Here is a 26902-nt window from a genome sequence, read left to right on the forward strand (position 1 = left end):
GAGCCCTACGTCTGCACTTTTCAGTTACATGAGCCAAAACATTTCTTTTATTTTTAAGCTATTTTGAGTCACTTTTTTTTTTAGGGTCACACTCACAGCATATGGAAGGTCCCAGGCTAGGGGTCCATTCGGAGCTGTAGCTTCTGGCCTACACCAGAGCCACAGCAACGCAGGATCCGAGCTGCATCTGCGACCTACACCACAGCTCACAGCAATGCCAGATCCTTAACCCACTGAGCGAGGCCAGGGATTGAACCTGTGTCCTCAGAGATGCTAGTTGGGTTTGTTAACCGCTGAGCCACAACGGGAACTCCATTTTTATCTTTTATTTTGCTGGCATTCGGAAGTTCTGAGTCCAGGGATTGATCTTGTGTCATAGCAGTGACCTCAGCCACGGCAGTGACAATGCTGGATCCTTAATCCACTGAGCCACCAGCAAACTCTGAGTCACGTTTTTTGTTTTTTGTTTTTTTAATATGCAACTAAAAGTATTCTCATCAATATATTGTAATGTTTGCCACAGAGTAGGTACTCAAAAAATATTTGTAAAATTCCTGAGTGACTGATCAGCTATACCACTTTGAAACTTTAATAAGACTGGAAATATCTTTGTTTTTTTCCATACTTCTGTAAGAATTAAAACTAGAAAAGTTAGAAAAATCAAAACTAGAGGAAGTCATCAATTTATATGAAGTGTTTTGGTGGTAGATTTGGTGAAACTCAGTTGAATATGACTATAGGGTTTTCTGGATACAAATCCTGGCAACCTTTTAACCTGAAGGATGTTCCATAGTAAAGATAAGTACCCTAGCCAGCCTATCTGAACTTATGGCCTCCCCTCGAACATTCTCTAATACCTTCCCTTCTTTATTTCCATCCATAGCAATAAAATATATTTTATTTTACTTATTTTATCTGGGAATATAGAAGTCCTACTGTGAGCTAATAGGGTTGAGGACTTTAATCTCTTTTACTCGTTGCTGTATTATCAACACCTACAACAATTCCTGATACATAGCAAACATTGGTAAATATTTGATGAGTGAATAAATTATAACCTTGCTTAGCAAACAACAATAAAGGCAGATTGCACATAAATTACTATTTAGAAAAACACAAGATCCTCTGCTTCAACATAGCCGAGGGCGTTCACTCAAGACCCAGAGACATGCCAGATCCATGTCTTCATGGAACTTCTATTTCACTAAAGATTGGATGAGGCGTATCAATTTCATTCTGTTCAGCAGCCATAGAGAGAGACAGTTGGTGAAAACATCTCTGTGTTTTCTCATCTATATTCTTGTCACTCACCTGTGACAGGCCCTGATTTGAATTTCCTTAGAGCCAATCTCAGAGGATCTTTAAAAAAAAATGTTTTGAGGTGCCTCCTTAGCGCAGTAAGTAGCAAGTCAACCTCATTTCAAAAAATGTTTTGAGGCTAATAAAGCAAATGTAGGTGAGGCCAGGGTACCAAAAGCTGCATTTTGCTCTAGGAGTAAACAATTCCTTTAATTCAGCTGCCATTTTTCAAAATAATCAAGCAATGCAGCAAAATTTAAGGAAAGGTTTTAGCTCTCAGGAAATACTTTATCAGAATCATATAAAATAAGCTAGGGACAGGCCCAAATATGAGCATATAATCTGTCAAATAAACTCATATCTGAGATATAGCAACAGTGACCTTCTATAATTCCAATTCTTCAATTAACTAAACCAGGAGATACATTTCAAAACATTGCAGGAGTTTACTGTATACCACATGTGGTCTGGATATTTCTAAGCTTTCCCCAAACATTCTTGTTTCTGTAGAAACTAATGCTCTTTAAAGGGGAAAATCGAATGGCCAGAAGTGAACAAAATGAAATAGCCATGTGACAGCAGTTAGGTATATGAGGGAAGAGTTTTTCAAAGGGTTTTCCCTTGATTTAAATAACTTTATTTTTTTCCTTTTAGGGCCACACCTGTGGCATATTGAAGTTCCCTGGCTACAGCTGTTGGCTTATGCCACAGCCAGAGCAATGCCAGATCCTTAATCCACTGAGCAAGGCCAGGGATCAAACCTGAGTCCTCATGGATGCTTGTCGGGTTTGCTACTGCTGAGCCACAATGGGAAATTCCTTAGTTTTTTTTTTATTTTTATTTTTTAGGGCTGCACCTAAGGCATATGGAGGTTCCCAGGCTGGGGGTTGAATTGGAACTGTAGCTGCCAGCCTACCCCCACAGCCATAGCAATGCCAGATCCGAGCCATGTCTGCAACCTATGCCACAGCTTACAGAAACACCGGATCCTTAACCCACTGAGTGAGGCCAGGGATCGAACCTACATCTTCAGTGATACTAATCAGATTCATTTCCACCATGCCACGATGGGAACTCCAGGGAAATTCCTAAATAACTTTTGATTGGAGAAAAATATCTTCAAGGATTAGCTCATGAATGGTCTGTTATACGTTTTCGTTTATTTATTTATTTTTGGCTGCACCCGTGGCACATGAAAGTTCGTGGGCCAGGGATCAAAACTGCACTGCAGTAACCACCTGCGCCACTATTGTGGCAACAGTGGATCCTTAACCTGCTGCGACACAAGGGAACTTCCCTGTTATACATTTATAATATGAATTACTTTCTCCTTGAGCTTTAAGCACCAGGTCATGCTGGAAACTGGGCAAGATCAGGTGAAGTGGAGAAGATGACTCCTTAATTAAAGAGTGATAGCTATTTAATTGTGCAGTATGATTTATTATGACTGCTTAAAGGCAAAGAAAGCATTCATTTAATATAGACTCAAAGGGCAAGTCCTGATGTTATAAGGTGGTAGGTGTTGTCTGGTAAATCCTGTACGTTGCAGCAAATTATATAGTAAGGTCAATGAAGTGATTAATTCATCTTTCATGATGAAGAAACTCATTATAAGAAGCATTTATGTATATACATGCATACCGATATGCATACCTGTGTATAAATATGGGTAAAAAGTGTTCAGGAGAGAAACTATGCAGCATTGGGATCAATACCAGTAGAGATTCTTACGGCGTCTCAGTTTGCTTAAGGGAATTTCAGGGCGATGCTGGTGTTTAGAACAGGATGGGACAGGAGCAGGCAGGGAATAGGCGTGAGTGCAAAATCATGTCACCTACCGTCTCTGATCTGTCGTACATGGCACTCCTCCTTGCAGGAATATATCCTGGGGCTGAACTGCATTCCATGTCTTCACCCAAGAGGCTTTTCGCATGGGTGGGGCTGAAGGAATAATACTCAGCGACCCTGGGTTCATGTGGGCAGAAACGACCTAAAAGACCTCGGTTAGATTTAACCTGGCGCAGTACTTCTGGGTGGGGTACGCATATTTGCTGGCATCTGTTTCCACAAGGAAACTCACATCTGCATCCTGGTTGACTGACTGACTTGATGACAAACTCCAACCCATTAAGGTAGAGAAGGAGTGAAAGAACTGCAGTAAGAGGAAAGAGTGGAAGAATTTCTATATCTTATCAAGATACTAGCTTTCTGCAACGTTTACAGAAATATACTTTATATTCTGAAGGCAGTGGAGATTTTCTTATGCAAATGAATCTGGTCAGGCTAGACAATGCTGTGGTAAAAGATGAACCCCCAAGTCACAGGGTTTCACACAGTGAAAGCTTGTGTCTCACTCACAGCAATTCCAAAGTCGGTTGGCAGGGACTCACGTCCTCCTCGAAACTCAGCACTCCTGGCTCTTGTCACTTCGCAACGTGTTTGATCCACACACGGCTTCGAGGGCTGCTGGGTGGGAAAGAGAAGGAGAGGGGAAGGCACTCTGGCTTTTAAGTGACTCACCCTGGACATGACATGTGTTATTCTGTCCACAGTCCTATTGCCCCAGTCCAGCCAGAGAGAATCTGGGAAAGAGGGAAGAGCACATGAATACTCAGTAAATATTAACTGAATTAGCTACAGACTTGAAAGGAAATGACAGAAAAGGAGTGAGAAAGAAAAGAATAAATAAGTGCATTAGACTAGTGAGGAATATAAAGACATAATAGAGCAGGAGACCAAAACCCAGCCTCTCCCCGTGGCATTAATGGGTGATTAAGGGTTGACTTTAATCTTAATTTGTAAATGATGCTTTTTTTTCTTAATTACAAAGTAATGCGTGTGAGCATTTAAGAAAAATTTAGAAAAGAATACAAAGATCATATGTATAATTTCACCCCTCCCCTTTCCCCCATACAATTATAATATGCTTTTTTTTTTTTTTAAGATCACCTCAAAAGTTCCCTTTTAGGCATAATTCCTTCTTTTCCCTACTGGGAACATGCTATTCCTTCCTCTACAGGGTGCTTACCACATGGCTGAACCCAAAGCCTGTCTGTCTCCCTTGCTGGACATGAGTTCCCAGGTAGCTTTGCTTCCCCATGTGCTTGCCGCACATGGATCTGGCATAGAGCTAAATGAATGAATGATTCTTGCAGGCATAGTGCAGGAATGAATAAATGAATGGATGCATCTTTTGCTTGCTCTTTAAATTTTGTGTTGGAATTATTTTCCTGTCCCTCTCCCCTGAATTCTGGAGTAAAACTTTTCATTCTTACTTCTTATGAAGTCTTCAGGGGGCCCAGATTGGTGGGAAGCTGGAATGTGCAAAGGTCTAAGTCTGTAAAGGCTGTGAGATACACAGCCTTGTTAGGACACAATGGGGCAGGATGGGGTCATGTGTGCAGTCAGTAACACATGCATGTGTACATAGAAGGCTACATGCCAATGCAGGGGATAAGGGTGGACATTGGGGGCTTTTCATAGGACCATGGGATTAAAAAAAGAGTAAAAAAAGTGGGCTGGGAAGATCCAGGATAACCAAGACTGAAACAGAACTCAGCAGAGATCGAGAGGCTGTTCTGCATCCTGAAACTGAGGGTAGTCATCAGTTAGATCGTTTACACTATAACTTGCTTAATAAATAATATCCTGTAACCTGCTTTTACTGACTAAGCTTGCTTTAATTGTTCCTGCAAATCGCACACCCTCCAAGCTTCACGTAGCTTAGACAATAAGTCACAAGACTCCTTTAACCACTCTCTATAGATAACACCTCTGACGTATGGGTCACTTTAGTAACCATTGCTTAAGTTGTTTTTCAGGAACTTGGAGTCAGCTCTCGTCCAGCCTAAGTTCCAGCTGGTTAAGAATGGTTAGGATTGCCACCTGTGAAATGTCCAATGGATGACCCTTTGAGATCAGAGGGCCGAAGCGCCACCCTCGGATCCTGCTAATGATGTCATTTTCTGAACATGTGTCCCGTGAAGAAACGTGTAACCCAGATATACCTGCAGAGAACACGAATTACTCCCCCTTTTCCTTACCTCCAATCACCTTTCTCCAAGCCTCAGACCACCCTGCTTCTCTATCCCTTAAATTTCCCAAGCCCCTCACCTTCAAGGAAGCAGATCTGAAACTTGTCCTCCCATCGCCTCGCTTGGGTGCCTTGTGAATAAACCTTTTCTCTTCTGTAAACCTCAGCATCTCAGCATTTGGTTTGCTGCACATCAGGCAAAAGAACCTGGTTCCATAACCAGGTTTGTCCCAACAAATGAGAGACCTGTAGCAATTTCAGAAAGCAGAGTCACAGTCCATGAGGTCTTCCAGAAAAAGGGCTTGCTCAGAAGCTAAGTGAACTGGTGTCTGGTGGTCAGACAGAATATAGCCTTGTTTTCTTTTTTTTTTCCCCCAGGAAACAAAATATAACCTTGGATGAAAGACTAAAAACCTCAGCAAGAATAAAGACAGGATAGTGAATACAAAGGACTAGGGTTTGAGATGGGGGAGGGACAATAGGGAGAGGGAAACAGCAAGGGGCTGTTTAATGTTTGTTGAGTGGAACCGAATGCTTTAAACTTGTGCCAAGCTAACTGAGTAATGTGAGGCTTTGTGCCTGTAACTCACCTAATCTCTGTGTCACCTGGACTTTGAGATTCTCTTGACTTGTGGTATAAACAGTTTGTGCACCTGAACTGATGCTATGTTCTAGTTCAATGGCTACAGTGTGGACAGGACATGTCTGCAAGAGAGAAGGGGGGTGGGGAGAGTTCAGAACTCCAGAGAGTATTCCGTTGAAAGAAAACAGTCCTGGTTCCTCCCACCCTCCTTGGTGATGCCAAGAGAACTACTCAAAAATGATAGAGAGAACCCCGAAATCCATGCCTTTTGTTTGGAAATTGTTTCGAGGTGCTCACCTCACCTGCTCTTCTTGTTGAGGCAGACCCCGTTCTGAGGAAATGGCCTGATCCCGATTTGGCTACGTGGACTTGGCTTCTCCAAGCTGCTGGGGTGAGTCACCGGTAGTGCTATGTTATTCCAAAGCAGCAGGGAGAAAGATTGTGCTAGTCCTGCTACCCCCATGAAACTGGATGGTCTCCAAACACTGAGAACTTCCCTAATGCTATCAAGAGAAAGCAGCCAACTTCAATGTCCTTCCGAAGGAATTCCAACCTTCATCAAGAACTTGGGCGAGACGGGCGATTAAGTAAATGGATTGTCAGTTCGGATTGAGTAAGGCAGGGTGATACCCCATGGAAGTGGGGCATAGGAGCGGGTGGGGGATCTTTTGCCTGTGGGGGCCCGAAAGTTACTGAAGGTAAAGGGTTCACAATCAGAGACCCCAATACTTAGAAATCAAATACTCTAAATCCACATTGTAACACTCTAGAGAAGCATTCCCTGTAAACCTCAGACAATTACAGTGATTGGGAGTACCAGGAGTACAGTAATTACAGTACCAGGGAGCTGGTACTGAAGCATATCTAATCCAATAACTGAGCAAACCGAGGGCTAAGAAAATGGTGATGGGCTCAAGATTGCACCACTGTTAAAAAGATGGCACAAGGTGTTAAGATATACAGATGACCCATCAATATGCCACTATGGGACTTTCAGAATACTGGGGCTGCCTTTCAACCCAAAGACAGCCCCTACTGAAAAGAAATAATCCCTCCCCCAAACTAACAAACACAAATAGAGCCCATTAAACACAAATAAAATAGCTACCACCAAAACCCTATCATTGCAACACAAAACAACTAATCTAGCCCTAAGTTTAATATATATATGTATATTGCCTTAATATATATATATTGTCTTTTTAGGGCTGCACCTGAGGTTCCCAGGCTGGGGTCAAATAGGGGCTGTAACTGCTGCCCTATACCACAGCCACAGCAACACAGGGTCCGAGCCACATCTGCAAGCTACACCACAGCTCACAGCAATGCCAGATCCTTAACCCACTGAGCAAGGCCAGGGATCAAATCTGAGTCCTCATGGATACTAGTCAGATTTGTTTTTGCTAAGCCACAATCAGAAACTCCTAAGTTTAATTTTAGAAAAAGAATTAATGTGACACTGGCCAAAACTTGCAAGGGGAAGATAATTTGCCTGTCCAGACCAAACCCATTGGCATCTTAGAACACGACTGCTCCCACATATTAACCCTGATTTGCTATCTAGTGTCCACTCAGCCAAGGACAGTCTTAGGTAGAACCTGGAGCCTAAAAAAGGAGCCATGGGACCTCCTGATGCCTCCTCTTGTTGTAGCCTCACTATGTGCTGGGTCCCTGTCTTTCATTATCCTACTTAATCTTCATAGCAGCCTTGTAAGGTATGCTTCTACTTTCCAGATGAAGCTAATGAGGCTCAGAAACAGGATGTAACTGTCAGTTCACTTAGCAGTGAATGCTGACTCTGCACCTTGAACCTGGGTCATGTCTTCCTCACCGTGTAACTCTCTAGGTTGTGGCTTTGCTCACAGCTACATAGTCTGGGACAAACCAGGGATTCAGCTCAGCTGTTAAGTGCTCAGGTCACCCACATGGGTGAAAACTAGAGGCCCAACTGTGAGAATCCTTCTCTACACTATGGTGGTTTCGTTCTCTCTCTCTCCTTTTTTTTTTTTTTTTGTCTTTTAGGGCCTAATGCATGGCATATGGAGGTTCCCAGGTCAAATTGGAGCTGTAGCCGCCAGCATACCCCACAGGCACAGCAATGCCAGATCCGAGCCACGTCTGCAACCCACACCACAGCTCACGGCAACTCGGATCCTTAACCCAGTGAGCAAGGCCAGGGATCGAACCTGCATCCTCATGGTAACTAGTTCGATTCACTTCCCCTGAGCCACGACTGGGACTCCAGGTGGTTTCTTTCTCTTGATAAGAGCAAGGGAGGGTGTCACTCACTGTGGATCCCCCAGCTTAGTGAGAGATCTGCCCAAGAGAAATGATCTTGTTTATTTGGAAACAGCACCGGGCCTCAGGGTACAGTTGGTTCAGAGCCTTCGGCTTCCATTCACTAGCTCCAGATCTCATCACACCAGGACTGACCAGCCAACCAGCTGCTTTCCTGCGGGCCTCCTTGCCTCATGGGCACTGACTCTGTCCCTAAATAGCACCGCCCTGGCAGCAGGGTGGGGGCAAAGGAGAGGGCACATTTGGGGAAAGAGAGGTCAGGTTTGCTGCCACGGAACCTCCCTGTGGAGAGGCCATCCTTCTTTCTGGTTGAGTTGAAGCGCACAAGCCTTGGCTAATATCTCTGGGATTCCAGGCACTTGCCTGTTCTGACCACCTCTTGTTCACTCCGTCCTGAACAGTATGAGATGGCTGAACACGTGACACCCAACCCTGGACAGATGCAACTGACAGCACTTCATTAGTCCCATCCTACGCACAGCCTGGGGAGGAGGACCCTGGATGCCATATGGGGCCACATGGGAGTTGCACTTGGGAGCAGAGGGAACCAGAGGGGCTGGGGGAGGCAGGCTTTGTCTTAACAAGAGGGTGAGGTGCCCCCTGATTCCCCCAGGAGGATGTGATTGACAGGTGTAAACTGTTTCGCAAGCTGGCAAGGTGGTGAATCCCATTGGGTGGAAGACCAGGTGGAAGACTAGTTATCCTTTAGCTAGTTCCCCCTGAAACATACTGTTTAGTACTTAGCCCGCAGGGCTGCTCTGAGAGTGAGAATAACATGCTTAGCACAGTGCCTGGCATGGAAATACCGAGGAGGTGTTAGTTATTATCATCTCTCTGGAGACAGTAACCGGGGCGGATGGCTTCCTCCAGCCTTGTTCATGGTTGAACAGGTATTTGAAGGTCTTGCTTTTAGGTTTTGGGTCGTCTGGTGACCGCATCAGTGGCAGGCATTACTGTGCTCACATCGCTGCCTGGGCTTGACATCCTGAGGCAGCTGTGGAAGGGGTCAGCAAGGAGCTTCAGAGGTTGAGGGGGAGAAACAATTCTAGCCAAGACCTTTCTATTAAGCTGAAGATTTAGACTATTTATAAGTTCTTTCCTTTCGCTGTCAAAAAAAAAAAATTGTTTTGATCAGAAATGGAAACAAAGGGATTAAAGGAATCAGAAGAGTGATTTGTAATTGGCCTCCAGACTGCACTCCTGTTTCCATTTGTCAAGAGCAAGCTGGTGAATAAAACGGCATGGAAGGACTTTATTAGCAGTAGCTTTCCTCCTGCAGCCTGGGATTAGAGGAATACTTTAACCTTGACACATTCATTTTATGATCACAAAGCCCTTCGCCTATCGGTCTGTTTTCCCCTTTTCACATTGCCCTGATCCTGGCAGAAGCTCTTAAAATTATCAGAGAATGGTTCTGTCTTTTTCTCTCTGTCTCCTCCTCCTTCTCATCATCCCCCAAATGTACTCACCAGTCTTTACTAAGACAAAGAAAAACAAACCCGTGAGGATGTGACTGTCACAGTATTTTCTACGCAGGTGCTAGAAGACTGCCAAAGAGGAAAATAAGTATTGCCCTCGATGAAGAGTCCATGCATATAGGACTGATTTTCAAAAAGATATTTGTCAAAATTAAAAGAATTCCAGGGAAAACACCAAAGAGCATGTAAGAAAAATATCAAATACATTTAGCCACCAACTCATCTGCAAGGAACAAAGGAATTCAGGAAGCTATATGTCAGAAAAATACACATAAGACATTTAATCCAAATGAAAAGGCTATATAAAGGATAAATTCATGATGATGAAAAGGATATATAATCTTGTTATAATTGAAAGTCCATTTGAAATTGATATGGGGTGGCTACCACTGATATGCACAAATCTCTGAGGTTCAAGTGTAAAATTGACGTGTGTATTTGTTAAAGTGAGATCTGTATGAGTTAAATGTTCATTGTAAAACACTTTAGTATCCCAGAGACACAACCATCTTTGTTATTTGATAGGTGGAGAAATCTATCCACAGTACACCAATTTATTATAATTATGGAGTTTTACTTTACTTTTGTCTTTATCCAGCAACATTTTTGACTTGTTTTAGATTAAAGTGTATGTCTCGTTAATTATGGCATTTAGTTCTCAGCTTGTAATTGGTATCTGGTGCTTCTAACCCAGTAGAGCCCTTAGTGTTGCTGTTTCAACGGGGGCCTGCTGAATTCGCCCCAGGTAAACTCAGATGGAAAGTACCGACTTTCTTAAATAATTTCAGTTATTTCTTGGAGCGTCTGCACTTTATCACTGTTCCAGCATAGTGGGCGGGAGTGGTGAAAGGCAGGTAGTACATCTGACTATCTTCCAATCAGAGGGACCAAGATAGGGGCTGTGTATCACTGGCAGGGCTGTGTGCCAAAATGTAATCACATAGGAAACTGGGTGCCAATGGTAATTTTTTGAAATGTGCTTTTATGACATCCTCCACAAAGATGAAAGCAGGGTTCCTTAAAACAAACAAACAGCACCGGACTTGGGCTCAAGCTCTGATATGAAATTTATTTATGTTTTACCAAACCCAACTTGAAAGTAATTGTACATGATTTGAAACTTTTAATTGTTCTTGTTTTTTCTCTCTGCAAATAAGGAAATCCTGACTTTCTGTAAAAAAAAAAAAAAAAAAAATCTAGATCCTGGCTATTGGTTTCTTTTCAAGGTTCTGCCACACTAATTGCTTTCTGTTTGATTCTGTGCCCTTCTGAAATTGAAGGTTGCCTCGAGGCAGGAGAAAAGCTGTGGTGGTGACTTGCGGGTTTGGGGACTGGGGTAACCCACAGCGGTGGCTGCAAGCCAGTCTCATTATCCCACGGCTCAGCAGGGCCAACCGGGGGGCCCGTTTTCCTGCTTCAGATCTGAGCCTATGACTGGAAGGGGTAGAATCTCAAAGCTTTCTCTTTGCATTATTTATCATTTCTGACTGATAACAGCACCACTTTCTTCTAGGAACCAAACACTGGTCATTATGGTTTTGTTTTCATGTGGTATTTGGTATTGTATTTCACTGTTCTTCAACCACAGATTTACAAACTGGGAATATATTAAAGGATCTGAGGTTCACAGGAAATAGGCATTTCACTTCGTTTCAGCAATAATATGGTATTACTGCTTCTACACCAGCATATTCCTAATATCTGATGGCTTCCTCTAAATTTGTCTCAACTGCAGTGATGAAAGGTGGAGTGACTTTATTGGTGTCTGAGAATGTGTATGTGTTCGGTGAAGTCAGAAACAGTTTTATTCGTGGGTGACCTGATGGTTTTGTAAATGAGGTTTCAAAATCATAAATTGAAAGTATTAATAAATGAGTTGTGTAGTTTTCTGGAAAGTCTTATTTGACGGGGTATGTGGGCATCCTTGCTAAATGAAAACGTCAAACAAGGGGATAGTTAACAGGGCACGGTATGGGTCGGGCTGCCTGGGTTCAAATCCCTGCTCTGTCACTCACTAGCGAGGAAACTTAGTTGAGACACTTTCATGTGCCTCAGTTTCTCCTATGCCACTGGAGGATTTTAATCCTACCTGGGACTTAAGGTTGTTTTCCACATGCCTCGTGCTTAGAACAGTGCTGAGCACTTGGTGTTGACTTAATAAATGCCAACTACTATTGTTTTCCTAAAATGTGCTAGTACTTTTAAAATTGTACCTATCTGGCCTTTTCCCGCACACGCTAGGTCATTGCTGGGGACTTTCTTGATAGCAAAGTGATGCCCTCAGGGGATCTGCGATCAAATCCCTTGTCCTCCAGGTGGCGCTGCTGTAGCCTTGAGGCTTTAGCCCACATCTTCCTACTGCTTCCCAACCCCCACCCCCTCATCATTTTGTGTGTGTGTGTGTGTGTGTGTGTGTGTGTGTGTGTGTGTGTGTGTGTGTGGCGCGGGGGAGGGGGGTGTTTCCTTTGTCTCCTTCACAGCTTGCTCTGTTTTCTACCCTCACGGCTCTCCTCCCACTCACCCCCAGCCAGTTAAACCACAAGTCTCCCACCCAGGCTTCCCTTTCATCATCGTCATCCTGCTTGTAATGACCTGAGTCCATCTTTTTCCCCACTATCTGGTAAGCTCCTTGAGTCCAGAACCCACACGTCTGTCTTGTCCCAGGCTCTTCCCTAGGGCTTGGTGGACAGTGATCCCAAGAGCCACTAGCAGGGCGCCTACTCCCCTTACAAGCATGTGCTCCAGGGGCCAACTTTCTGGGTTCAAATTCTGGTTTTACTGTGTGCTGGCCTGTGTGCTGGTGAGAAGATTACTCAAACTCTCCAGTTTGAAGCTTTAGTGACCCCCGTAATAAAAAAAAAAAAGGTACTGACTTCCCAGGATTGTGAGAGTAGATGAAGGGAGCTAAGTGGAAAGACCAGCAAATACTAAGTGTTCAATAAAAGTTACTGATTACAAGGAATTCATAACCTCCATGTGCGTACCTCCCCCATCCTCCGTTGTAGAAGGGGTGGAAAATGTTGCACCTAAATCTAAAGCGATCAAGAGAAAGAGGTTAAAGAGAAAGGAGCATACAGTGTAATGTTGTGGCACTACAAATAGGACAAGGCAGAGAGTTGAAACAGCTATTCAGTTTTCTCAAATTAAAACTAAATGTTATTCCTTCTTTTTTTTTTTTTTGTCTTTTTAGGGCCACACTCACTGCCTATGGATGTTCCCAGGCTTGGGGTCAAATCAGAGCTGGATCTGCAGACCTACGACACAGCCGCAGCAACGCCAGATCCGAGCTGGGTCTGCTACCTACACCACAGCTCATGGCAACCTTAAGGATCCTTAACCCACTGAGGGAGGCCAGGGATTGAACCCGCAACCTCATGGATACCAGGTGGGTGTGTTACTGCTGCACTACCACGGGAAATCCTAAATGTAATTCTTTATCTCTTAAGCAGCATGTTTCATATTCTAAAGGGAATCTGCTATCTCATTTTACCCTCGAACTAAACTTCTTCAGTGAGTTATATGAACCATTTGTCTGCGTGGTCCAAAATCACGAGGTAATTACAGGTGTGGTCCCAATGGTTCGAATCACCATTCCAACTGTAATTTTTTTTTTTTTTTTGTCTTTCTGCCTTTTCTAGGGCTGCTCCCGAGGCATATGGAGGTTCCCAGGCTAGGGGTCTAATCAGAGCTGTAGCCGCCGGCCTACACCACAACCACAGCAACATAGGATCCAAGCCGAGTCTGCAACCTACACCACAGTTCACGGCAATGCCGGACCCTTAACCCACTGAGCAAGGCCAGGGACCGAACCCCCAACCTCATGGTTCCTCGTTGGATTTGTTAACCACTGAGCCACGATGGGAACTCCCTCGACTGTAAAATTAAAGAAAACTATTCCGTTTTCTTTGCCTAATAGTATTATCTGAGCAAATAGTTTTTGTCTCCAAAACATGTTGGTTATGGTGATTCTGCAGTGGTCATGGGTCATAGATTCACGGACCCCCCAGATTTAGAAGGAGCCTTAGAGGTCACCTAGTTCAGCTTCATCCTTTTTACAGGCCCAAAGAAATTAAGCCACTTGTCTAAGCCCATAGAGCTGCTTATTGGTCATGGACTCACCTGTTGTTGATGAGGTAGGATTTAGGAAAGCACAGATCCTCTGACTTGTCTGTAAGCACACTTTTCACCAAATGTTCTGATTTGATCACAGGTTTTTATTATCATTATTACTGCTTTGGGTCTTTTTAGGGCCGCACCTGAGGTTCCCAGGGTAGGGGGCCAATCAGAGCTATAGCTGCTGGCCTACACCACAGCCACAGCAACATGGGATCCAAGCCTTGTCTGCAACCTACACCACAGCTCACGGCAACCTTAAGGATCCTTAACCTACTGAGCAAGGCCAGGGATCGAACCCGCATCCTCACGGACACTTAGTTGTGTTTGTTACCACTAAGCCATGATGGGAACTCCTGAAAGGGTATGTAAAGTACGTGACCCAAGGTGGGCTCTCAAGAAACGGTAGCTACCATCAAATCACTGAGATACTTTACAGAAACAATGGCTCATAATCTGCTTTGTATTATAGGAATATGAGCCCTCATCCTGCCCATCACTGCCCCAGCTTGGTGGATTCCAGTGTCTGTGATCTTTGCGTATCTTCCATGAGGAGAACTGAATACAATCAATAACTAGAGATGCATGATGCACTCGTATTGCACTGAGTGGACCAAAAGTGTGTTTGTACTTTTAAAATGGCCTGTTGGAAACCTCACCTGTAAAATTTATGAAGAAGAAAAAAATGGCCATTTTGAAAATCAGTCCTGAATGTATTCAGGTTGTTTTCAAAACAATGAACTCTTCCACTTTCCAAATTAAAAATCTCATAAACACTGTGTAAGGGGAGGAAAGTCCAAATCACAGGCCGGGGGAGCCTTTGTGCTTCCAAATGGCCTTGAGCCAAGTTGTCTCTTTCCTGCACAACGTGTGTATGTAAACGCTGCAAAGAGCCACGTGGGGGTGGCTGAAAAGGGGGCCGAGGCTCATGGGGAGAATGGAAACTCCATGCGCTTAGGCTTTCCCACATGGGAAGCAGGAATGGCTCGCTTCCAGTGGCTCTTGTGTCTGACTCCAGTTCTACGTCTCCATTTATGGGCAAGAAGAGGGATTGAAAAATTAAGCTGATGCATAGTTGTGCACATAAATTCATAAAGTCCTCATTAGAAAGGCAAACCGCAGGGTGGGAGTGATCAAAATAAATTGTATTGTCATAAAGCAATTAAGAGAAAATCAGGCAATCATAAGGTGATAAAAGCCTATTAGTTAAAGGGCCTGAAAAACACAGCGGGTTGTAAAAAATTAAATTCTCACACACACAGAAAAAATGCAAATACATGCAATTGTCTCTCTATGGCAAAGAGTCAGATTACGATGTGTGCGAAGAGTTAAAATAAAAGCCTTAAAAAATGCGAGGTGCAATTTTATCTCATCTGTGCTCTGATTTGAGGATTTCTGTCTTCTAAATTCTTTTCTTTCTTTCACAATAATCTTACAAAACAGTTTTGTTCTTTGAGAATAAGAAGATATGTTTTTAAAAAAATGACATGTAAGAGCGGGCAATGAATTTCACCCAGATTTCCACTTTTAACTCATTGAGGCTATTCTAGAATTACAGTCTTAGATATCAAAAGACTCTTATTCTAATGCCATTATTAGAAATGAGGGACCTGAGGAGGTTGAAGCCAAGTTTGCTCTTGGCTGCTGGTTTAGTTAATGGGAGCAGATCTGATTCTAGAGCCCAGATTGCTTCTCCTTTTCCTAGCTCAGAGCTCTTTCCACTCGGCTTCCTGGCGTTTTTGCTATGATGTTAATTCTTTTTTTTTTTTTTTTTTTTTAGGGTCTCAGGGTAGGGGTGGAATTGGAGCTACAGGAGCTGGCCTACACTACAGCCACAGCGACATGAGATCCGAGCTGCATCTTCCACCTACACCACAGCTCACGGCAACCCTGGATCCTTAACCCACTGAGCGAGGCCAGGGATCAAACCCACATCCTCATGGATACCAGTCAGATTCATTTCTGCTGAGCCATGATGGGAACTCCTATGATGTTAGTTCTTAAAACATTTGGTCTGTATCAGATGTCAGCACGCGTTCTCTGTGAAGAGACAGATAGGAAATCTTTCTGGCTTTGTAGGCTGTATATAGTCTTTGTTGCAACAACTCAACATCTGTGGTTGTAGTTCAAAAGCAGCCGTAGACGATCCTTAAATGAATGAGCATGCCTGCATTCTAGTGAACCTGTGTACAAAAACAGGCCACGGGGCCAGCTTTGACCTGCAGGTGGTAGTTTGCTGACCCCTGGTCTATATCATTTTTTCCCCAACAATCATTAGGAAGCCTTTAAAATAACCTAAACCAACATTTCTAGGTATCATAAGGCTGTTTCTAATGAGATAAGTGTCCAGTTCTCTCTGTCAGGTATGTTATTTTTTTTTCATTTTTTGGCCACTCCCATGGTATTCGGAAGTTCCTGGGCCAGGGATCATACCCTTGCCACAGCAGTGACCTGAGCCACAGCAATGACAATGCCAGATCCTTAACTTGCTGAGCCACAAGGGAACTCCGAGGTGTGTATTTTTTCCTGAGCACTCTTCTGAATTCAGCCTTTGGTACTACAGTGGCAGAAGGCCCAGTCTTGGATTAATCTTGTTGCTTTCTTTCCGTTTCCATAGCAGGTGTTCCTACAATGCAAACTGGTGCCAGGACAGGTCTCTCTTCATGTACAATGACTGATAGGAGCCTAAGGCAGGGATCGAACTACTTTTCTGCCACTAGATAAATAATCGTTCTAATACTTCAAGTAATCTGTCTTTTTGGCACTGATCAGAACTGCCCCATTCCTCGTGTATGAACTTTCCATATACACCTGAGCCTGTCTCTAGATTTTCACTTGTTTCATTAATCTATTTATCTACTTCCCCATAAATGTTTGCAATATTCTATCTTCTCCACCAACAAAGTCTTTGTCCAGATTTTCTTTTATGCCTTTAAATAAAAATGTAGAGTTTCCTTCCTCTGTCTTGTGTGTTTCCCTAATGGTTTTTTAAAATAAGCTACGTGTCACTGTCGCTAACATAGCAAATAGGAATATCAGAATATCAGTGGCTGTAGCCTGTGTGGTTAAAAACATGAACGACTGAGTTTTACACAGTTGGAGACAGAGAGTCTGAGAGTGCTCTGTCATTTCCGTGTCCTCTTGGGTACAGGGGGTGACTGATGGGTGTGTACCCAAATGAGCAGAGTGGACAGGCCCGGGAAGGAGACAAACAGTCAGGCAGTTTTGTAAAGCACGTGGCCCCAGGCCAGGGGCCCTGGCCTTAGCACCTCTTGGTGAGGTGTCTCATCAGCTCCTGGGGAGGGGCCAGCTGCTGCCCCAGGGGCAGGGACTGCAGGGACCTCGGGCATGCAGCACCCTCCTGACGGGTTACACACACTTTGGGGTGTGTTTGGATAAGATGATCCTTCTACATTTCCCTTATTCTTCCCTCCTTCCAGATCTCAGCTTCCCCCTGTCTGGCTGACAGGCTTCTCCCATTCTTGCTTTGCACCTATGTTGATTCAGCCCAGCCCACCTTATTTCAGTCCCTTGTTTCTCATTCTTGCATTCTTCCGTGCCTGTGCTTATTCGAACTGAATTGTTTGGCATCCTGTGTGTTTGCTACCTGATTGTAGTCTCCTGACCTCTGGGACTTGACTCTCTCCATTTGGACCATTGTGCCTTCTGGTTCCCCACTCCCGGGCAATTCCTTTGCTGCTTTGGCAACCGATCCTTCCCTAGAAACGTCTCCCTGTGGGCCTGCTGGCCTCTTAGGCGAGACTCCAAGCTAACCCAATGCCTTTATCTTCCCCACCACTCATGACTGTTCTGGTTTGTGCTGGTAGCTAATCTCAGTTATTCGTGTGTGTGTGTGTGTGTGTGCGTGCGCGCGCACACACATATGTGCATGTTTCTACATTAACTATTTACTAAGAGTTATCAAATGCATTCCACAGAGTAGGGTCATTTCTAACTCCCGCCCTGTTTGTTTTATAAAGTCCTGTGTTAAATGAAATGCTGCAGGTGTTATTGAGGATGTGGCTCCAATCAGTGTAGGGGTCACTCTCCAGGAGAGATACTGGGCAGAACAGGCAAGCAGTGCCCCTTGCGCCAAACTGGATGCTCCTGAACGGGACACTGTTGTTGGTTTTTTCACTTCCAGTGGCAATTAACATGTTACTGGATGTACATCCTCATGTATGAACGTTCCTATTGTATGAACTGAGACACAGCTATACCAGACCCAGTAATATGACCAAAAGAACTCCAACTTATATGTAGGACCTGAGTTTGCACTAATATAGAGGATTCAACCATGATCTTAGAATCTGTTCGGTAAGTTTTTAAAAGATACGGATGCCCAGGCCCCACTCCAGACCAACTGAAACAGAATTCCTAAGGATGGGGCCCAGATATTTTAAAATTTTCCAGATGATTCTAACGTGCAGCCGAGGTTGAAAACCACTGTTCTAGCAGAACTTTCAGAGGCACCAGCTTTCCTGAGATACACCCCATTGTCACCAGACCTCTCTCTCTTTCTCTCTCTCTCTCTTTTTTTGCTTTTTTAGGGCCGCACCCACAGCATATGGAGGTTCCCAGGCTAGGGGTCAAATCAGAGCTATAGCTGCCAGCCACAGCCACAGCCACACCAGATCTGAGCCTTGTCTTCAACCAACGTCACAGCTCATAGCAACCCCATATCCTAAACCCACTGAGTGAAGCCAGGGATTGAACCCACATCCTCATGGATCCTAGTCAGATTTGTTTCCACTGTGCCATGACGGGAACTCCAAGATCTCTCTCTTGAACTTGCAGAAAACTTTTGGGAACCCAGTCTGGGATTTCGGTCACACTATCTAACTTAGTATTCGACTTGGACTTTTTTCTGATTCTTTCTCTGTTGTGTGAATCCTTCAGACCCAGAAAGTGATAAACCAGAGAGAATTATTTACAGTTCTTAAAAGGGCCACTTCGACCACTTCAATGACCAGATTGCATAGGCTTGTCTCCACAGGGAAATGGCTGTGGTATTTTTGAAGAGTCTGGTAGGAATTTCAACAGAATGAAAAGTTCATTGAGTATTAGTGGAACAGAAGCAAGTCCACAGTGGAATACTGTTGTTAAAACAACGCTGTATCATCAGTCAGTTTTTCCAGATGTAAATAGGAAACACTATAGCTAGTCTAAGCAGAAAATTAAAGTCAGGGGGAGGTTACAGAGAGTTGTGACCAAACCCTGCCACGTGATTGTTTCTATGTGGCTGTGCTGCCACCACAGGAGGGACAGACAAAGCAGTTCATGCTGAGGATCTGGGGTGGGACCCCTGGAAGTTCTGGGGGGCACCTATGCCCACCTCCACAGATGCGTTCACCACCAACTTTGCTAAATGATGTCCTTTCTGAAGGTGCTCTTTTGTGAGTGGAAATCTTGACACTGTGCAAGCTTATGTGAAGCTACAAGCGTTGCTGGGAAACAGTAATTTTCTCAATAGCAGGAAAACAAGACAGATAGTATGAGAAATTTCTAAAACATAGGAAGGATGTTTAAAAGATAGAGAATGGGAAGTTCCCATCATGGCTCAGCGGTACGAGCCTGACTGGTATCCATGAGGATGCGGGTTCGATCCCTGGCCTCACTCAGTGGGTTAAGGATCTGGCGTTGCCGTGAGCTATGGTGTAGGTCGCAGATGTGAATCAGATTGGATCTGGCGTTGCTGTGGCTGTGGCATAGGCTGGCAGCTACAGCTCTGATTGATCCCTACCCTGGGAACTTTCAAATGCCACAGGCGTGGACCTAAAAAGCACACACACACACACACACACACACAAAAAAAAAAAAAAAAAAAAAAAAAGAGAGAGAAGAAGAGGAAGAAAAGGTATAGCATGGCCCCATTTCATTTCCTTACCAGAAGTAGCCTTGTATGCAACAACACTTTTTTTTTTTTTTTTTTTTTTTTGTCTTTGTAGGGCCTCACTCAAGGCATATGGAGGTTCCCAGGTTAGGTGTTGAATCAGAGCTATAGCCGCCGGCCTATACCAAAGCTCACGACAACACTGGATCCAACCCACTAAGTGAGGCCAGGGATGGAACCCACATCCTCAAGGATTCTAGTCAGATTCGTTTTTGCTGAGCCACGAAAGAACTCCGGTGTGCAACCACTCTTAATAAAAACTGCCTGGAAAAGAAAGACCTGTTGCCCATCATATATGTATGTCTATATGAATTAAAAACTTTAGTATCATTGCTCCCTGGAACATGCATGTTTTGTCTCATCTCTAATAACTGGGTGGAAGAAAAGCTTTCTTCTCTGCTAAAGACATTCCTTTATTTTTGGTGGCACCTGCAGCACGTTATAAGTTCATAGGCCAGGGATCGAACCTGAGCCACAGCAGTAACAATGCTGGATCCTTGACCCACTTAGCCAGGAGGGAACTACTGCTAAAGACATTCTTGTTTGCAGTGGTGTTGGTGGCAGGATGAGGGTTGTAAATGGATGAGTAAAGAGAAGAGTCTCCCTCTTAACTCTATCCAACAAACAAACAAACAAATAACCCCGGAAGAGTAAATGCCCTGTCACTCATATACTTTCAGTACACACAAGGTGGCCCTGAGGCCCAGAGTTGGACTTAGCCATTTAAAAAGTTGACCAAGTACTTGAAGTGAATTTTGAAAGATACTAATAGAAAAATTAGAGCTTTGGGGAAGTTCTAGTAAGAGAATGCTGAGAACATATGAAAAAAATTTCTAAAAACACAATAGCTTTTATGGAGAGGATGGTATTCCTTCTATCAAGGATAGGGGGAAAAGGACTTTATTTTATTATAGGACAACAGGAGGGGTTTTATTTAGACCAAAGGAACAGTTTCCCTCCAGTATTGCCCTCAGGACACTTAGCGATTCCCCTGGCCCTTCATAGGGGCCGTTCTCAGCTAACACAGATGGCTTCCAAGACGACTTGCCTAGAGGCAATGCGATGCCCCCAAATAATCTCTTCCAGTCTGTTGCAGGTTTTGATGCTGTGATAAAGCCTCTTTTTCCAGTTCTCCTGTGGAAACCAAATTAGTGTCTTCCAGCACACTGGTGAAGTTTATACCATCAAACGAAGCCTCTGGGTAGTTCGTGGAATAAGTAAGTAGATACACATCTGAGAAGATGCCTGCCCAGTGTGCTAGCCTCGCCCGCTCCCCAAAGCATGAGGAGCTTGCATTCATTTGGTCCCCTGTCCTCATACCCAGGGGAAACCCAGGCTTCTTGAAAAGAAGCAAAAAGTCTAAAACACAGATTTCAAAGACAAAGGGAATTCTATGTTGACATTTTTATTTCATTAGACTGGGACCAACTATGAAAGGTCAATAAACAAGATAAGCATTGGTCTGGACGTCCTCCAGAAAGGCTGAGGAAGGAGTGGCCTCAGAAGAAAGCCTAATCTAATCAAGTGTGCACTCACTATTGATGGTGCCCATCCAATTCTCTTTGCACCCAGGAGGGAGCCCTTCTCTACTGCAGGCATTGGTTGGTGTGGGTCCAGTTTCACTGAGGAAGCAAAGCTGCATGTGGGAACACTTGCTGTGTTATCAAGCCAGGTAAAGATGTTACCATTTCTTGAACTTCCAAGTTCCATTCTGTCCTTTGCTGTTGGGAGTCTCCTGTAGATGCCAAAGAAGGGTCAAAGTGTGGAAAACAGGGGGCCCAGGCAAACAATTCCAAGGATGGGTTTATTTCCACTCAAATTATGGAGCAATTGAAAAACTTATGGTTTCCAAATGAGACAGGTTGGGGGTGAGGAGATGTGCTGGGGGTTTGGGATGGAAATGCTATAAATTGGGTTGTGATGATTATTGTACAACTATAAATGTAATAAAATTCATTGAGTAATTAAAAATTTACTGAGCAATGAGTGAACAAAAATATCTTTTTTTTTTTTTTTGGTCTTTTTGCTATTTCTTGGGCCGCTCCTGAGGCATATGGAGGTTCCCAGGCTAGGGGTCAAATCGGAGCTGTAGCCACCAACCTACGCCAGAGCCACAGCAACGCGGGATCCGAGTCGCGTCTGCAACCTACACCACAGCTCATGGCAACGCTGGATCGTCAACCCACTGAGCAAGGGCAGGGACCGAACCCGAAACCTCATGGTTCCTAGTCGGATTCGTTTACCACTGCGCCACGACGGGAACTCCAACAAAAATATCTTGACATTAACATCTAGCATTTATTTACCAACCAGGCACTGTAAACACATTATCTCAATTTTATCTTCATCAAATGCCTACAAAGTACCTAGCATTGAGGAAAAAGAGGTCTAGAGATGTCAGGGAATTTGTCCACAGCTAAAAGCTGGATTTACCCACAGTCATTCCATTTAGCCACGCCGCAGCCTTTGGCCGACTTCGCTGCCATCAGCAGCTGTTGGGTGTTTTGATGGACACTGTTGGTGCCCCACCACATTTTCCTGGCCTTCCCACTTTAGCACATACTGCCCCGCTTCTAAGTTGGCAGTGCTTTGACCTTGGAACTCCTTCCGCTCCTGCAGCAGGTCCAAAGTGTCCAAGCAAGAGCACTCCACTTCCGCCCAAGTGGTTGTCAACCATCGACTGCAAGGAGCCGGTCTATAAATATCCCAGCTTCCTCCCACTTCAGGTGGCCTTTCTAAGGCACATCTTCTGCATAGGCACTGAGGTCCTCAGCAGAAATAAGTTTCAATTATCCGTAGCAGGAACTTGCTTGATAAAAAAGTTTATCAAGCATCTTCTTTCCTTCCCTCTCTCATTCCCCCACTTCCCTACCAGTGCTTCTCAGCGTCGCTGTACAATAAACTGCTTGCATTTGGATCCTTGTCTCAGGATCAGCTTCCAGAGGAACTCAAACTAAGACAGTTGTATGTGGATCTTGCTGCTCACACACGGAGGTGGGGGCTGAGGGAACCGTGATGGTTTGATGCCAGAAATGGCCTCAATTCTCCAGCCCTCTCTGTATCCACACCTCTTGTGATTTTTCAGCTCCTCCCACCAAGGGATGGAGTGTATTTCTTCATCTCTTGCATCGATGTTGGCCTTGAAACGTGCTTTGGCCCATAAGCGTGAGGTGGAAGTGACAGTGTGCTGGTCTTGAGCCTGAGCTCCGTGAAGCTTTGCGTGTGCCTGCTCTTCTCTCTCTGTCTCTGTCTCTCTCAGATGTCTGTACCTCCTTACAAACAAATCAAGGCGAGTGCGCTGGGGGAGAAGGTAAGACATGGAGCAGAGCTCCTTAGAGCCTGAAGCATCAGTGACCAGCCCGCCCCTGGCTGGTGCACCCGTCAACCGCAGATATGTGAGCAAGTCCAGCCACTCTCAGTCAAGTCTGTCCCAGATCAGCGTAACCACCCGGCGGATCCAGAGACAGCGAGGGAAAAATAAATATTGATGTTGTAAGCCACTGCTCTTTGATATGCGGCACTTTTGTGGTGATGGGTCACTGATGCAGTTACTGCAAGCTCTTCTGGCTTCTGTTCTTTCCACGGCCTTCCTTTCACTATACTTTTGGGATACATTTTCACTTTCTCTATTCTCGTCTGCTAGTGTTTGTAAATATATTAATATTTCCTTCTGATTACTGATCAAGTTGCAATTGCTCAGCAATGTGTAGTGAACTTTACTGTTAATTTTACTGTAACCAAAAGTTCCAGGAAATCTTTTCAGATCTTTCCCTCAGTGACTCTGCTTATTATAGGTGGAAGTGCTAGGATTTTTTTTTTTTTTTTTTTTTTTTTTGGCCGCACCCTTGGCAAGCAGAAGTTCCCGGGCCAGGGATCAAACCCATGCCACAGTAGTGACCCAAGTCACTGCAGTGGCAACACCAGATCCTTAACCCGCTGCACCACAAGAGAACTCCTGGGATAGCTGGGATGTTTTCATTTAACACTGTAACAGAAGGAATCGTTGAAAGAGTTGGAGGGCTGAGGGAACCTAGAGGCCCTTGGAAGAGAAGGGGAAAGGAAGTTTTGCTTTTTTTTTTTTTTTTGCAGAAAAGATGGGAAACAAGATGATGGCTTTGTTTTTTCATTCTGTAAAAGAGTCCCTACTATGTGCCAGGCACTGTTAGGTGCTGAGGATGCAAGGGTGTTGAGAACATGGTTTCTGCCCTTGAGGGGAAGGATTATGCTAGGGAAAAAAAAAGTTCTAGGGGAGGATTATGCTAGGAAAAAAAAAAAATTAAGTAACTATCCATGTTCTGGAGACTTGAGAGAGGATTTGGTCATCGGGAATTTCTCAGGTAGGGGAGAGGTTCCCATGAGTGAGGAGTTCATCTGAGGCCGGAGGCAGGTGGGCAGCTAGAAGGAGGTAGAGAGCCGGAGGCTGCAGGGTGGGCCTGTGCCCCTGGAGAGGAGGGGTTGATGGAGACTCAGTTACAGAGAATTCCCCCGCCACTACCAAGCTGCACTGCGCAGGGCGGGCCTGGGGCCCGGGAGGCAGACGTGGGGCCGAGCAGCCTGAGGGCGCCCTGCCTGCTCAGGAAGGGAAAGGAAGCTCCGCCGTTGCTGAGGGAAACGGGTTTTGCAGTCACTCGGTAGTCCACAGATTTACATGTGGTCTACCTTCTTAATAGCAATCCATGTGGCATCTGGCATTTGTGTTAATTAAACTTTTTAATAAAACTTTGGGTTAAGAGTGCTTATCTCACATTTCAGACATTCCCAGGAGTGCTTAGGAAGGGGCTCGGGGTAGGGAAAATATGCCATTTGGCAATAGTCCATGCAACTAATTACCATACAGAAGTCGTGAAAATTTGCACAGAGGAGCTTGCTACAAATATCTGAATCAATTCAGAAGATACTTTACCTTAGTTTTGCCAGATTCTCAATATATCCAGACCCTTGACTCCCACGTGAAGCCCAGGAGAGCATCCATCACTCTGTCGTCTCAAGCTACCAACAATATGCGCTTGCCCCTTAATATGTGACTTCCTTGGGACCCCCCCCCCCCCGGAAGTTAATGCTAGCACCACAAGATAGGAAAAAATATGTTCTTCTTTTGCTCTTGAGAACAGAGTCACCAACATGACTATTCCACTGAAGCCTAAAATTCAGGACAGGCTTTTTGTGTCATCTTCGGAGACACAGAAAATAATAGCACCGTGTCAGCTACTTGAGTGTAAGCCCCTTAAGGGCAAGGATTTTATCAGTTTAGTTTGGTGCGACGGTATTTCCAGGACCCACAGTATAGATTCAATAAAAGATGAGAAGGATTATATACCATTTCACACCCAGAAACAGCAAAGCCAATTTAAAACGGAAATGATACTGAGACAAAAAGAGCAGTTCTCTAGTAAAAGGAAGAAATGAGATGCTTCTCCTTTATGAAGTATAGCTACCTATTACAGCTACCTACACATACCTGTGTTTATGCCCAGGGTGTCCAGAAGCCCTAGAACAGGCCAGGGCAAATGTCCCAGGTCTCATAATTTGCAAGTCTCTGGGAAGCTACCTGGACCTCTTTTCTGAACCACATTCTGCCTCTTTGGCCATATTCAGAGGAACATGTGGGACCCATGATGGTGATGAGATAGGGAGTCTCTCAATGCTGGGCCTGAGGCATGGGGATTTTGAATTATCAGAGGACTGGTTGGCGGTGCATTTAGAAAGCAAGCACTGGTCACAGGTCATAAAAAAGATGGATCACAGGTTTCTCTCTCTCTCTCTTTTTTTTTTTTTTTTTGCTTTTTAGTGCTGCACCCGTAGCATATGGAGGTTCCCAGGCTTGGGGTCCAATTGGAGCTACAGTTGCCTGTCTACGCCACAGCCACAGCAACTCTGGATCCTTAACCCACTGAGCAAGGCCAGGGATTGAATCCGAATCCTCATGGTTCCTAGTCAGGTTCGTTAACCACTGGGCCACGAAGGGAACTCCAGGTTTCTCTTTCCGTGGTCTTCTGTCTTGGTTCTTTGATTCCATTAACACCTGATCTTAAAATAGGAACATTGTTTTTATGGTTGTTCAGATTTAATTTGGTTCTAGGTATCCAGGAAGGGTTTGGGACTCACTGCTTTGTAAGTGACAGCCTGGTAAAACATTTAGCGAGGCCCACCCAAGTACTAACTTTGGGACTCCAGTCACTTAGAAGGCCACCAATGCACTGACACACAGAGGAAAGTCATTTCAGGTAAATCATACTTTTCTGAGCTTCTTCTGTGGACGAGAAAGATGGAGAAGAAGCACTGGTAGAGGTGGTGGTGGGGATGGCCCGCCACTGCCCGTGGATGCAAGGGAGGTGGTCCTGGAATTATGAGCAACCTGTGGGGCCATGCTCCTGGGTGTCAGGCTGGAATTCTCTTCCAGGATCTTTGCATTTTTATTCCAATTTTTGAAGCTTCTCTTGAGCTTATGATTAGGTTCTGAACTCTTTTTTCTATCAGAAGCATGAACACAAGTGCCTGATTTTTGTCTGTGCTTGAACTCTGGGTCCACGCCAAGGCAGTGCACGAGCTGTTGATCACGCTCTTCAATTTTCTCATCCAACTGTGACCCAGAACACCAGCGCCTAGACATGACCGGCATTCCTGATTTCTCTCCTCCTCCCTTGTACATCTGTATTTGATAAATATCAAAAACATTTGGCTTAATTTTAATTTTGTTCTCATGGGCTTCCTTAGAGACCAATAAGAAATTCTTGAAGTTCCTGGAGTTCCCAATGTGGTTCAGTGGGTTAAGAACCCGACAAGTATCCATGAAGATGCAGGTTCCATCCCTGTCCTCGCTCAGTGGGTTAAGGATCCAGCATTGCTGTGGCTGTGATGTAGGCTGGCAGCTGCAGTTCTGATTCAGCCCCTTGCCTGGGAACTTTCATATGCCACAGGTGTGGCCATAAAAAGAAAAAAAAATTTTTTTAAACTATGCAGATCTCTTATGAATCTTATTTTTTTAAAAAAGAAATTCTTGGAGTTCGCTGGTGGCCTAGTGACTAAGGATCCAGCATTGTCACTGCTGTGGCTTGGGTTGCTGCTGTGGCACAGATTCAGTCCCTGGCCCAGGAACTTCTGCATGCCCTGGGCATGGCCAAAAGAAAAAGAAATTTTTGAATTGAAAATCAAGGCACAGATTGAGGCAGTTGTGCTACCCAGTACTGTGGGAGCATGGTGCACAC

General features: G+C 44.5%; 1 long non-coding RNA gene across 4 annotated transcripts in view; it reads right to left on the bottom strand.

Moving 5' to 3' along the window:
• The window catches only part of LOC100738196 (uncharacterized), a 282304-nt gene that overhangs the window by 14841 nt on the left and 240561 nt on the right, over positions 1 to 26902 (bottom strand). Inside the window, exons 5-9 of one of the 4 annotated variants that reach the window (XR_014813235.1) lie at positions 6218 to 6301; positions 5923 to 6037; positions 5413 to 5578; positions 3658 to 3762; positions 3138 to 3451 (exon numbers count right to left, since the gene is read on the bottom strand). This is a non-coding gene — a long non-coding RNA (uncharacterized LOC100738196). Of the gene's footprint in view, positions 1 to 41; positions 3882 to 5412; positions 5579 to 5922; positions 6038 to 6217; positions 6302 to 26902 lie in introns of those variants that run through there. The other 3 variants (XR_014813233.1, XR_014813236.1, XR_014813234.1) reach the window with 3 other exon arrangements.

The sequence above is a fragment of the Sus scrofa genome, chromosome 8, assembly GCF_054392235.1.
Source record: "Sus scrofa isolate SSC_HxYL_T2T_F1_AM1 chromosome 8, Sscrofa_HxYL_maternal_Yorkshire_Landrace_v2.0, whole genome shotgun sequence".
Classification (NCBI taxonomy): domain Eukaryota; kingdom Metazoa; phylum Chordata; class Mammalia; order Artiodactyla; family Suidae; genus Sus; species Sus scrofa.